General features: G+C 38.4%; 1 pseudogene; it reads right to left on the reverse strand.

Moving 5' to 3' along the window:
• Window positions 1-12894, reverse strand: part of LOC126779824 (GTP-binding protein 2-like) — an 88966-nt pseudogene that overhangs the window by 37013 nt on the left and 39059 nt on the right.

Here is a 12894-nt window from a genome sequence, read left to right on the forward strand (position 1 = left end):
ATAGTTACTATAGCTCTCTGTTCACAATACTATTGATAACTCGTTTGCCTGCCTCGTTGGTCTAGTGGCTTGATATAAGACCGCAGACCCCGGAGGTCCTGGGTTCAATTCCCAGATCGGGCCAATAAAAAGTTATTGGGTTTTTCTGTTAGAAAATTCTCAGTAGCAGCCCGGAGTCCGGAAGTTGGAAGTGTGTACACTCCCGTGCCTCGGAAAGCACGTAAAGCCGTTGGTCCTGCGCCTGAACTCTTTCCGGTGGTGTTGGGTCGCCGTCCCATCGGATTATGAGAGTTAGGGAGTAGAGAGTGCACCTGTGTTTGCGCACACACTTGTGCACTATAATATCTCCTGCGTAGTTGGCTAATCTCTCTTGAGATTGGCCGCCGTGGCCGAAATCGGTCTGGAGGACATTATTATTATTATTAATAATATTGATAACAGCAATCCATAGGTATTCATTCGATAGTAACGATTTAATAAAACTTCATTAATAATAGTGTTGTTACTGGGCCTACTACATTACTTATCTTGAGAAAGCAATTATAATATAATAATTATAATAACCCCACCGACGTATCTTTACGTTGCCGACGTGGTGGTGCTTGTTTTTTTTTTTTTTTATATGTCCGGGATGGCAAATGACTCTACTCCACCTGATGGTAAGTGGTAGTAGAGTCCAAACGCGACGACGGCCAGTACAGTCGGGAAGAATGTTCTGTACTAGCCGTCACCGCCTTGCCGGCCCGCAAGATGCCTCTTCACGCCTCGTTTGAAGGAACCCGGGTTGTAAGAGGAGGGGAACACGTGAGCTGGTAAGGAATTCCATTTTTTGGTAGTGCGTCAAAGAAAGGAGTTGCCAAATTTCTTTGTGCGCGATGGAATTGATGTCACAGTTAGGCGGTGAGGCTATCATTGAAGCGCACAGTTGTCCGCTTCAATGATTCTTAGGGCTATGCCAATAGAGCTACTCATGTTGGATTGGCCTAAGATGAGAAGACAGACCAAGAGAGATACAACCCAAGCCAAGGTGGAACAGCGTACGCCGAGGGCTCCATGGCTAAGGGGGTGCTTAGTCGTTAGTATGCGAACTTTAGAGACAAGGGGACCTCTAATTTAATTTACCCTTATCACAGTGAATGCAGGGCTCTGCTGTGATTGACTTTTATGTCCCTAGCTACTCGTGGGAATAATATGATAACTAGGTCTAAAACTTAAAAATATATACAGGCGAACGAGCCATCGTTAGAAGAAGAGTCCACGCAGACTTCTAATTCATCCTCCAAATCTTTATTCCCATCAATACCCTCTTCATCACCAATTTTGTATGCATCTTCACCAAATTCATCATCAACCGGTGCTCAACTGGCGGATGTTGCACAGGAGACAAATTTTGTCAGTGAACCTGTGCCCACCACCAGTGGCGTAAAAAAACGTAAAAAATAGAGTATGGAAATGAATAAGTTCATCCTACGTATCTACCTATATCTTACAAATTTAGAATCAGACACAAATTCATATCTTTCTTCATTACATATAAAATTTATAGATAAATATCCACATATGGAAGTAAGCAGACAGAGAATTGGTGACCAACGTAGAGCTATTATACAAAAGAAATTATTATCACAAGAAACCATTGATCAGATTTACGATGAAGTTAGAACAGAATTGCAAGTAATCCAAACTCAGATACAACAAAACGCCACAAATCTTAAAACATCCCTTAACACACTAACAGGAAAACGTATGAAATGGACAAATGAATGCAATGAAGCAATTATTAGGATTTATTTCAAAATAACACAATTAGAGACTAATAAGACCGCTTATAGAAAACGTTTGTATGAAGAGTTGATAAACTTATACCCAGAGTTTACACACATTACAGAGCAAAGATTAGCGGATCAACGAAGGGCAATAATAAATAATAAATATATTAAACAAGATAGATTAACACTGATTAAACAACAAGTAGCAGATGAATTACATTATACACACACACTAACGGAAGACACAGATAATGAACATTTACAAACAACAGAACAAAGTAATATTACACACTACGATGCATTCAAATCTAATTCAGAAACAAACTCACAAGCTAGGAAAATGCAAAACACTACAGTTACATGCACTGATTCCGTTACATCAACCCCTATCGATGAACAAAACATAGAAAGTATCACCCACGATCATGATATGACTAGAAGAAAACACTGAAATAGAGAACACATTCGTTCATGCTCTAGAACATTTTTGTGATACTGAACCAACTAGCAGACCATACATTCCTAAACAAAGGACTTCTAAAATGTTTTCATTAATAATGAAATACATAGATACGATGATACTGACAAAATTTGTAAACACTGATACTGATTTTATCACTCTACAGACAATAATTTACTGTGCAGCATGGACAGCAGCTAAATGTAATGGGGCAAGAATGACATTCTTAACACAAAACAACCATCAAAACAAATCATACAGAAAACCTAGCTGGCAAAGAAGATTAGAAAATAAAATAAGGAAGTTGCGAGCCAATATAGGCAGGTTAACACAATTTATTAGAGGAAATAGAAACCGAAAAGTAGTAGCTGCAGTAGAACTCATAAAGACACAATATCAATCACACGCACAATATGAAAATACAAACACGCATATAGAACACTTCTTAGATACCTTAAAACAGAAACTCAATGCAGCAGCTAGTAGACTTAAGAGATATTTGACGTGTACTGCCCGTAAAATAGAAAACAAAACATTTGCTAACAATGAAAAAATCTTCTATAGAATTTATTATCTAACTGCAAAGATAATGAGCAAAATCTAGAAATACCTCCCCCTGAAATATTTCAACAATTCTGGGCATTCGACAAGACATGGGAAAACCCCATAGAACATAATGAACATGCAGACTGGGTTAACGATATAACTACACATATTCCAGAGATGGAGTTCAACTTCCTACCAATAGAAACATTTATAGATGTCATCAAACGAATGCACAATTGGAAATCCCCAGGCTCAGACAATATTCACAACTATTGGTACAAGAAATTTAGTAGCATACACTCATACATACATAAGTACTTAAATACATTCATTCAATCACCACATTTACTACCGAAATATATAACACATGGAATCACATACTTAGTACCTAAAGATAAACATGATACCACAAATCCAGATAAATAACGACCAATAACTTGCTTACAAACCATATATAAAATTTTATCAGCTTGCATAAGTGAAGAAATATACAAACATTTAACTAAACATAATATATTAGCCGAACAGCAAAAGGGGTGTAGAAAAAATAGCCAAGGTTGTAAGGAGCAGCTTACTTTTGATGCAATCATTTTAAGTAGTGCGGTAAAATCAAAATCAGATATCCATACTATGTTTATTGATTATCAAAAAGCCTTTGATTCAGTCCCGCGTAGCTGGTTATTGTATGTCTTAAAATTGTATAAAATAAACCCAACCCTCATATCATTTCTTCAAAATTCTATGCAAAACTGGCAAACTGTATTAAAAATAAAACAATCGTCCATGAAATCTCTAACTACTGAACCAATTCGTATCCAACGAGGAGTTTTTCAAGGAGACGTTCTGAGCCCCCTCTGGTTTTGCTTGGCCTTAAATCCTCTTTCACTCTTGTTAAATAAAACCAATACAGGATTCACACTTTACGGTAATAACACCCAATATAACTTATCACACCTCATGTACATGGACGATATAAAACTTTACTCCACTGACAAAAACACGCTGCTTGAGTTAGCAAGCATTACGGAACAGTTCTCCAAAGATATTCATATGAAATTCGGTGTCGACAAGTGCAAAATTCTGTCAATCTCGAAAGGAAAAATCCTTAATAATAGCTACACACTCGAAACTGGTGAACAAATTGAACCAATGGATGAACAAAGCACATATAAATACCTTGGTTTTAAACAATCTAGGCAAATACTACAAACTACGACAAAACAAGAACTGCTTACAAAATTCTCGCACCGATTAAATCTCGTATTAAAGACACACCTTAACTCTAAAAACACAATAAAAGCTATTAACACATTTGCCATACCCTTACTTACGTACTCTTTCGGAATAATACAATGGTCAAAAAGTGACATAAAAAAATTGCAGCGTACTATAAACACTCACTTCACTAAATATAGGAAACATCATCCAAAATCTTGTATTCAAAGGCTCACACTACCACGCAAAGAAGGAGGAAGGGTATTAATAGACATACACAATTTACACAATAAGCAGATACTCTCACTCAGACCATACTTCCATGATAAATCCGAACACTCACCTCTACATAGACACGCAACAGAAATAGACAAAAAGCTTACACCATTAAACCTACATGACAAAAACACTCAAGTAAACGAACATATCATAAGTACACAACAACAAATGTTGGCATGGACTGAAAAAACACTGCATGGGAGGCACCGAGCCTATTTGAACCAACCCCACGTCGACAAAGAGAAGTCGAACGAATGGCTCAAACGAGGTGAACTGTTCCCTGAGACCGAAGGTTTTATGCTCGCCATTCAAGACCAAATAATAGCAACTCGTAACTATAGGAAGTACATAATGAAGGATAATAATCAACCTACTGACTTATGTAGACAATGTAACGCAGCCTCTGAAACTATTCAGCACATAACGGGGGCTTGCAAATCTCTCGCACAGACCGATTATAAGCATCGACATGATCAAGTGGCTGCAATCATACACCAACATTTAGCATACAATTATAAACTTATAACAGAAATGAATCCATATTACAAATATAAACCGGAAAGTGTATTAGACACTAGAAACCACAAAATCTACTGGGATAGAACAATAATAACTGACAAAACTATCTGTTATAACATACCAGTTATTACCGTTCATGATAAAATCAATAGAATCGTTTATCTTATCGATATAGCCGTTCCTAATTCACATAACATACAAACCACAATATCTGAAAAGTTAAGTAAATATCAAGATCTCGCCATAGAAATTAAAACGCAATGGAAAGCACAAACAGTACACATAGTCCCAATAGTCCTATCATCCACAGGTATCGTGCCAAAATCCTTGACACAAAGTCTTAACACCTTACAAATGCCAGCGTATATCCTCCATATACTTCAAAAAGCCATAATCCTTAACACCTGCCGTATCACCCGAAAGTTTATATCATCATCCACTTTATCATCAACGTTTTTAATATAAGCAACACTCCTTAACGCTTGGCTGCAGCCCGCGTTTTCGGTTTAAACCCTTCGAAAGAAGAGAAACTTTAAAAGTTAAATAAAAATAATAATAATAATAATATTGGACATTATTCACACACGGTCATCTGATCCCAAATTAAGCAGAGCTTGTGTTATGGAAACCAGACAACTGATATACTACATAAACTACTTTTCTTTTGTAAATACATACTTATATAGATAATTACACCCAGACTCAGGACAAACAGACATGTTCATGCACACAAATGTCTGTCCTGGATGGGAATCGAACCCACGACCTTTGGCATGAAAGGCAAGTAACTACCAACCACGCCAACCGGCTCGTCAAAAAATCAATACGTCAATACTATCGAAAAATCATTGATTATCGATAGTCCAAAACTATCGATTTTATCGATAATGGACTATCGACATGCAACACTACCCGGTATTACTTATACCTAAAATGAAAGTCATATAATGTATTACATTCATATAATCAGGGTAATGTCGTCAACTACGGTTGTTCCGAGCTGATGACAGCGGAGCGCATCGGAGAGAGGAGCGCCAAGCTGGTGTCTTTCCTGGACCTGGCGGGCCATAGCAAGTACCAACGCACCACGCTCCACGGGCTCACGGGTTACTCCCCGCACTACGCCATGCTCGTTGTAAGTATGTTTATTTATTACAAGTTCCCATACGTGTGGGGGGGGGTTCAGATTTTAGGTATCCTAAGTCTTTTTCTATAGCCCTGATAACGTGTTTTCAAATTATTATTAGGTAAGGATTTTTTTGGAGTCCTGACATATCAAACCAAAAGTTAATTTTCATTTTATTGAATAAATATCTTATATTAATAATACATTTTTACAAACAGCTCAAAATCAAAATAATTTATTCAGGTAATAATATATAAACCTAACACCGGCTCAAACTGTAGATCCTACTAAAAATAATCGGCAAAAAACTAAACTCATTTGCTACAATTAAACTATGTAAGAGTTTAAACACAATTTTTTATCATATTTATAAACCCTTATCGAGCAATACGTCTTATTAATGAAAGTTTTTTAAGAGAGAGAGTTGGTTCCTCCTAACTGGCCTAGGCCAGTCTGGGTACGGGCTGCGGGGTTGCCCCCTAACATGTCGTGTCTTTAATTTTTGGCCCGAGGGGCCAGGGTCACAGCGACCCAGTGGGTGTAAGTTTTTTAATTCAGCTACAAGATAATATTATAGATGGCACTGTAGTCATATTATCAACTTACACTGTAAAGTTTTTTTTATTTTTTTAATTTAATTTTTAAAGGCTTATAGAAAATATAATATGGAACTAATGGCTTCTTATGTATGTACACACATACATCCAATTTCTAGTTAATATTAAATAATTATATGACTAGATTTATGGAATAACGTACATACACAATGGATATTACATCTTGGTTCCCAATGTTGGTGGCACATTGACAATATAAATGATGGTTAATATTTCTTAAAACGCCAATGACGCGGTGGAGAATTACCACCAAAATTACATTAGCCTTCCTATTCGAAATTAAAAAAGAAAAACAGAAATCGCAACAGTAAAAGGTTATAAGTCTTTATATTTGAAAATATGTACGTTCAATAACATTAAATTCTTAGTTATACCATGTTTGCCTATCTACCCTTCCGTGACGCCACGGTGACAGGACTATGATAATCTTATCGTATGTTAAATTGTAAATTAAATAAGAAAATTATGTACAAATCAAAACATTGGCTTTTCTACCAATAGCGAGTGAGTATGTAAGAACAATAATTATTTCTTACGAATTGTACGAGAGGTGAGGGGCGCACCGTCGCCGCGGGGGGCACCATATAAATACGCGCCTATCTGTGTCCATACAAAACTCGGCGTATGTGCTCCTACGTTTTAGTAACCGCGCGCCTTCGGCTCGCGACGGTCATATGCTTGATGTTTTGTATGGACGCTGCGTGTGGTAGGTAATGTAGGTCCCACATCACTCCCCCTCAAGAAAATCGTACGGATGGCTTGACTTTTCTTCCAGATCTCGTCGTGTAGGTCGGAGAGTTGTCCTGGTATCTGCTGCTGACCGGTGGGTCCTCAGACGATGGCGACTCGTTGTATGTATATGCTGGCTTGAGTCGGTCCAATGTGACAACTGTCGTGCGTGTTGGCAGTTGTATCTGGAAGTACTTGTCGTAGCGTTTCAAAACTTCGTAAGGCCCATCGTACGGCGGAGTTAGTGGAGCTCGAACTGTATCGTTGCGCACGAATACATGCGTACACGTCGCTAGGTCTTTATAAACAAATGGTTTGTTTTGCGGCGTGTGCGAGCGCGGCGTTGGTTGTAGCGTTGCCATGGTCTCGATGAGGCGGCGTACATACTCGGCGTCGTCAATCTTCGACTGTGTAGGTACGAAGAAATCCGCGGGTATGCGCAGAGTAGTACCGTAGGTCATAATTGCCGGACTAAAGTTGTTATCGCTGCGTAACGCCGTGCGTAAACCGAGTAGCACGGTGGGTAACTCGTCCGTCCATTGAATTGTAGCTTCGCGCGCTATCAGTGCAGCTTTCAGGGTTCGGTGCCATCGCTCAATTTGGCCATTCGATTGCGGGTGGTATGCAGTAGTTCGAATTCTTGTAATTCCGAATCTTTTCATGAGAGAATTGAATAGCTCGGATTCGAACTGACGTCCTTGATCCGTTGATTTGGTTTTGTCGTTTTTCTTACGGTTGTGCAAATATTTGTTGAGTTCGTGTTGAAGTTCGGCTTGATGTGGTAGGCAGTCTCGATAGAAATTCAACATGCCTAGGAAGCGACGTAACTCGACGATGGTTTTCGGTTTCGGATATTTTGAAATGGCTTCGATGCGATCTTCAGTCGGTTTGATTCCGTCCGCTGAGACTTCGTAACCGAGAAAATTAATTTTGCTTTTTCCGAATTCGCATTTTTCTATTTTCAGTGTGACGCCAAATTTTTCTAATCGCTGTAATACTTGATGTAATAATTCAATGTGTTTTTCTTCGTTTTCGGAATATAATAAGATGTCATCGACGAAACAGAAGCAGTTTTCGACGCCTCGGAGTACTTCGTGCATAAATCGCTGGAATGTCTGGCTCGCGTTACGTAGTCCAAAGGTCATGCAGTTGAATTCAAACAAACCGAATGGAGTTATAATCGCGGTTTTCTGTGCGTCTTCCTCAGCAATTGGTATCCAGTAGTAAGCCATTTTTAAGTCGATCTTCGAGAATATTGTCTTGTTATGAAGTTGATATGTGAAGTCTTGTATGCAAGGTATCGGATAGCGGTCGGGTAGTGTGATCGCATTTAGACGTCTGTAGTCACCGCAAACTCGTAAGCCGCCGTCCTTCTTCTTCACAACGTGTAGCGGGCTCGCCCAGGGACTGTTTGACGGTTTGCAGATGCCCATTTCCAGCATCTTCTCGAACTCAGTCTTTGCAGCTTTATACTTATCCGGTGGAAGCGGACGCGGACGGGCGTAGAGTGGCGGGCCAGTTGTCTCGATATGGTGGACGACGTTATGCTTCGAAGGTTGTTTGAGTGACATGGGTCGAAGTACATCTGGATATTGCTTCAGTACGTGGTAATAGGCTTGGTTTGTGCCGATTACCTGTACCATTATATGTACCTTGCGATGATGATGAATGTCCATAGAAAGTTTCGTCGTAAACCAAAATCCAATCTTAACGTTTTTTCGCCATACGTCTTGATAGGTGTGTTGTTTGCGGCAAATAATCTGCAGGCGTTTTCGATTTTTGTATTGCTTCTATAATTTGATGCTGATAATACGGATATATCGGCGCCGGTATCCACGAGGAAACGTTCTCGAGTGTTGCGATCGTAGATACATAGGCGGTTGCTGGCAGTAGGGACATCGAGGTCCGCCGTAGTCGATGTCGGAGCTAGTTTAAAGCTTTGTTTCTTCGGCAACACGGCGATTCGCAACGCTTCGCTTTATCGCCGAATCGGTAATGGTATTTACATTCCCACGTGGCATCGCCGGGCTTCACAGATGATTTGTTTCTTGTTGAGTTTGAATTGGATCGTGGCCTTGACTGGGAGCGATAGCGACGGTATTGACGATGTGTGGAGCGGCCGCGTATTTCGTTGATTTCTAGCGACAATTTTTCTAGCTGCTTCGATAACATTGCTATTTGTGTTGATACGGCGTCGTTCGTAGTTGTTGTTGCGGTCGATACAGCGGCGATCATCGCGGGCTCGGAGTATTCCGCCATCTTGTCGGCCATGGCGGCGAGTGTGTCGAGTGATGACTCGGTATTTACGGATAGAACAACGCGTATCTGAGTAGGTAAATGCTTAAGCCACTCGATACGGAGCCCTTCGTTCGTAATCATACCGGCGCTTAGTTCTCGCATCTTGCGAAGTAATTGAGAGGGTTTCTGGTCACCCAGCTGTAGACCGCTGACGAGCTTCTGGAAGTTCTTTACGTCTGATTTTTCATATACGGCGAGTAGTCGGTTCTTCAATGTGATATATTAATCAGTAGCCGGCGTGTCGTATAGAATGTCGGTGACGTGTTGCAGGTCCGTGGCTTGCAGCTGTTGCAGGACGTAACGGAACTTCTGATCATCGGAAGTCTTCAAGGGGTCGACGACAGCTTCAAATTGTATGAACCAGGCTCGTGGAAGGTCCCTCCAGAATGGTAGTATCCGTGACTGTACGGAGATGGCTGCCAGGTCTACCTCGGCCAGAGGTTTGGGGTCTTGAGCAGCAGTATCTTGATCCATTTTCTCAACGTCGGTAGGTCACCACTGTAGGGGCTCTTGCTTCCCTAACTATTTCGGAGGTTTCTTGAGTATCGTAATAAACTTGTTGATGCTTCAGGTGGAATGATTTTATTTGAAATTTACACAGATATATATACAAAAATGAAAATTATTAATAACCAATAAACAATATTTACAGAAATTCGTCTCCAATAAAAAGTTTCACATTATAACCAATGAAATTGGATTATAATGTGAGTTACAATTTAATTACCGGTTTACCAATCGGAAGGGCTATAACAAGAATAAAATTCTTTAAGAAAATTATGTACAAATCAAAACATTGGCTTTTCTACCAATAGCGAGTGAGTATGTAAGAACAATAATTATTTCTTACGAATTGTACGAGAGGTGAGGGGCGCACCGTCGCCGCGGGGGGCACCATATAAATACGCGCCTATCTGTGTCCATACAAAACTCGGCGTATGTGCTCCTACGTTTTAGTAACCGCGCGCCTTCGGCTCGCGACGGTCATATGCTTGATGTTTTGTATGGACACTGCGTGTGGTAGGTAATGTAGGTCCCACAGTGCTATTTTGATTTTAAATAAGAATATTTAATTTAAATCTCAGTTTATTTGAAATTTTAAGTCAACTAACTTCTAAATAAGTTATTATTATAACAATTTAACATACGATAATATTATCATAGTCGTGTCACCGTGGCGTCACGGAAGGGTAGATAGGCAAACATGGTATAACTAAGAATTTATTTTATTTATATACTCTTTATTGCACACCAATATAGACAAAAATAATAGGAGTAAAACAAAACAAAGAAAAGAAAAATGTACAATAGGCGGCCTTATCGCTAAAACAGCGATCTCTTCCAGGCAACCTTTGGTAGAGGAGAGAGATAGGATGGTAGGGGTGTGCAATTATTTAATACATAAAAAAAAAAAAATAGATACAATATATATATATGTATATATACGATACATAAATAAATATTCCATAAATATATAATTATATAATAATATAATATACATACACATTATAAATATATACATTTACATACTATAGATACTTACATAATAAATAAAATATTTAATTGCAGTATTTCTTCATGAAGCAAGATAGTGCTCTTTTATCATTTTTTTAAAAGAAGTAATAGTTGGTGCACGTCTTGCTTCTAGTGGAAGAGAGTTCCAAAGACGAATTGAATGGACTGTAAATGAGTCACTATAAAAAGATGTTGTATGAGGTGGTATTTTTAAAATCAAATTCTCTTCAGAACGAAGATTATGGCTATGTGAAGAACTAAGAAATTGAAAACGTTCTTTTAGATATGAAGGAGAAGACGGATTGAACAGACTACAGTACAGAAGTTGAAGGATGTGAGTATTCCTGCGAAGCCGGATTGGGAGCCACTTGAGCTTTTTACGAAATTCAGAAACGTGATCATATTTACGAAGACCAAATATGAATCGGATGCAAAGATTTTGGAGACGCTCAAGTTTATTAAATTAATGTTTTTGAATGTACATATTTTCAAATATAAAGACATAACCTTTTACTGTTGCGATTTCTGTTTCTCTTTTTTAATTTCAAATGAAATTTTGGTGGTAATTCTCCACCGCGTCATTGGCGTTTTAAGAAATATTAACCATCATTTATATTGTCAATGTGCCACCAACACCAACAATCCATTGTGTATGTACGTTATTCCATAAATCTAGTCATATAATTATTTAATATTAACTAGAAATTGGATGTATGTGTGTACATACATAAGAAGCCATTAGTTCCATATTATATTTTCATATATATATATATATATATATAAGCCTTTATATATTGCAATATTATTTATACATAAGCATAGACGTTTTGCATGTATGTTATATACGTACTAAAAACTCTGACACTGATTAATTAACTGACTGAATAACAATGAGTTATGAGTGAAAATTTGCTCGATCACATATGATGGTTTATTAAAAATTTGTCCGCTAGTGTTAAATATATGAAAGTTTATATGGATGGTCCACTTTTTTTTTATACAGTGTTGCCAACTTGGGGGTTTTTCCCCTAAATAGGGCTATGTCAGATGAAATCAAATAGGATATTTTCAGGTCAGACATTTTTTAGGAGGAACATTTTTTTAAAGAAATTCTCTCCGGGGATTAACTCTTCAGCTTCATTTAATTGAGTATATTTCAAGTTTACTAATGCTACTTGCAGTACTTGATTTGCTTTTTTTTAACATCATATTATAAATGTATTTTGTATTTGTTTCAATTCATCCGTCAGGAGGATGCTTCTAAGAGGTTGGCAACACTGTTTTTATGTAACATAAAAATACCATCATCGTTTGTCGTTTTTTGTGTCCCTCGTGCCTGTAGTTACACTGTTTTACTCACCAACAATAATGCTATTGCTGTTTGGCGGCAGAATATATTATAAGTGTGTGTGGTAACTGGTGGTAAGGACATTGTGCAAACCCGCCTGGGTAGGTACCACCCACTCATCAGATATTCTACCGCTGAACAGGAATATAACATAAAAAAATAAATATCATTATCATACTTAAGTATTTTACGCAACACCACAAATTATACCAAAATTAAACTATTTAATTCCATTCCGCAAAGTGAGTTTGATGTATGTATTCGTTACCTCGATAATGGCCGTCTAACGCACGTTCCCGACATGCACAGAGTACTGGAACCCTGGGTAGATGGCCGTGGAATGTCTCAGGACATGCACGGATGCCTGTTACATTCAATCAAATTTAATTCATGACCGCATTACATATTATATTGCACAGTCTGTGCTAATATTGCTAGCATATAAAAAAAACAGCCAAGATGGTTCAGGCACC

This window comes from Nymphalis io, chromosome 30, assembly GCF_905147045.1.
Source record: "Nymphalis io chromosome 30, ilAglIoxx1.1, whole genome shotgun sequence".
NCBI lineage: Eukaryota > Metazoa > Arthropoda > Insecta > Lepidoptera > Nymphalidae > Nymphalis > Nymphalis io.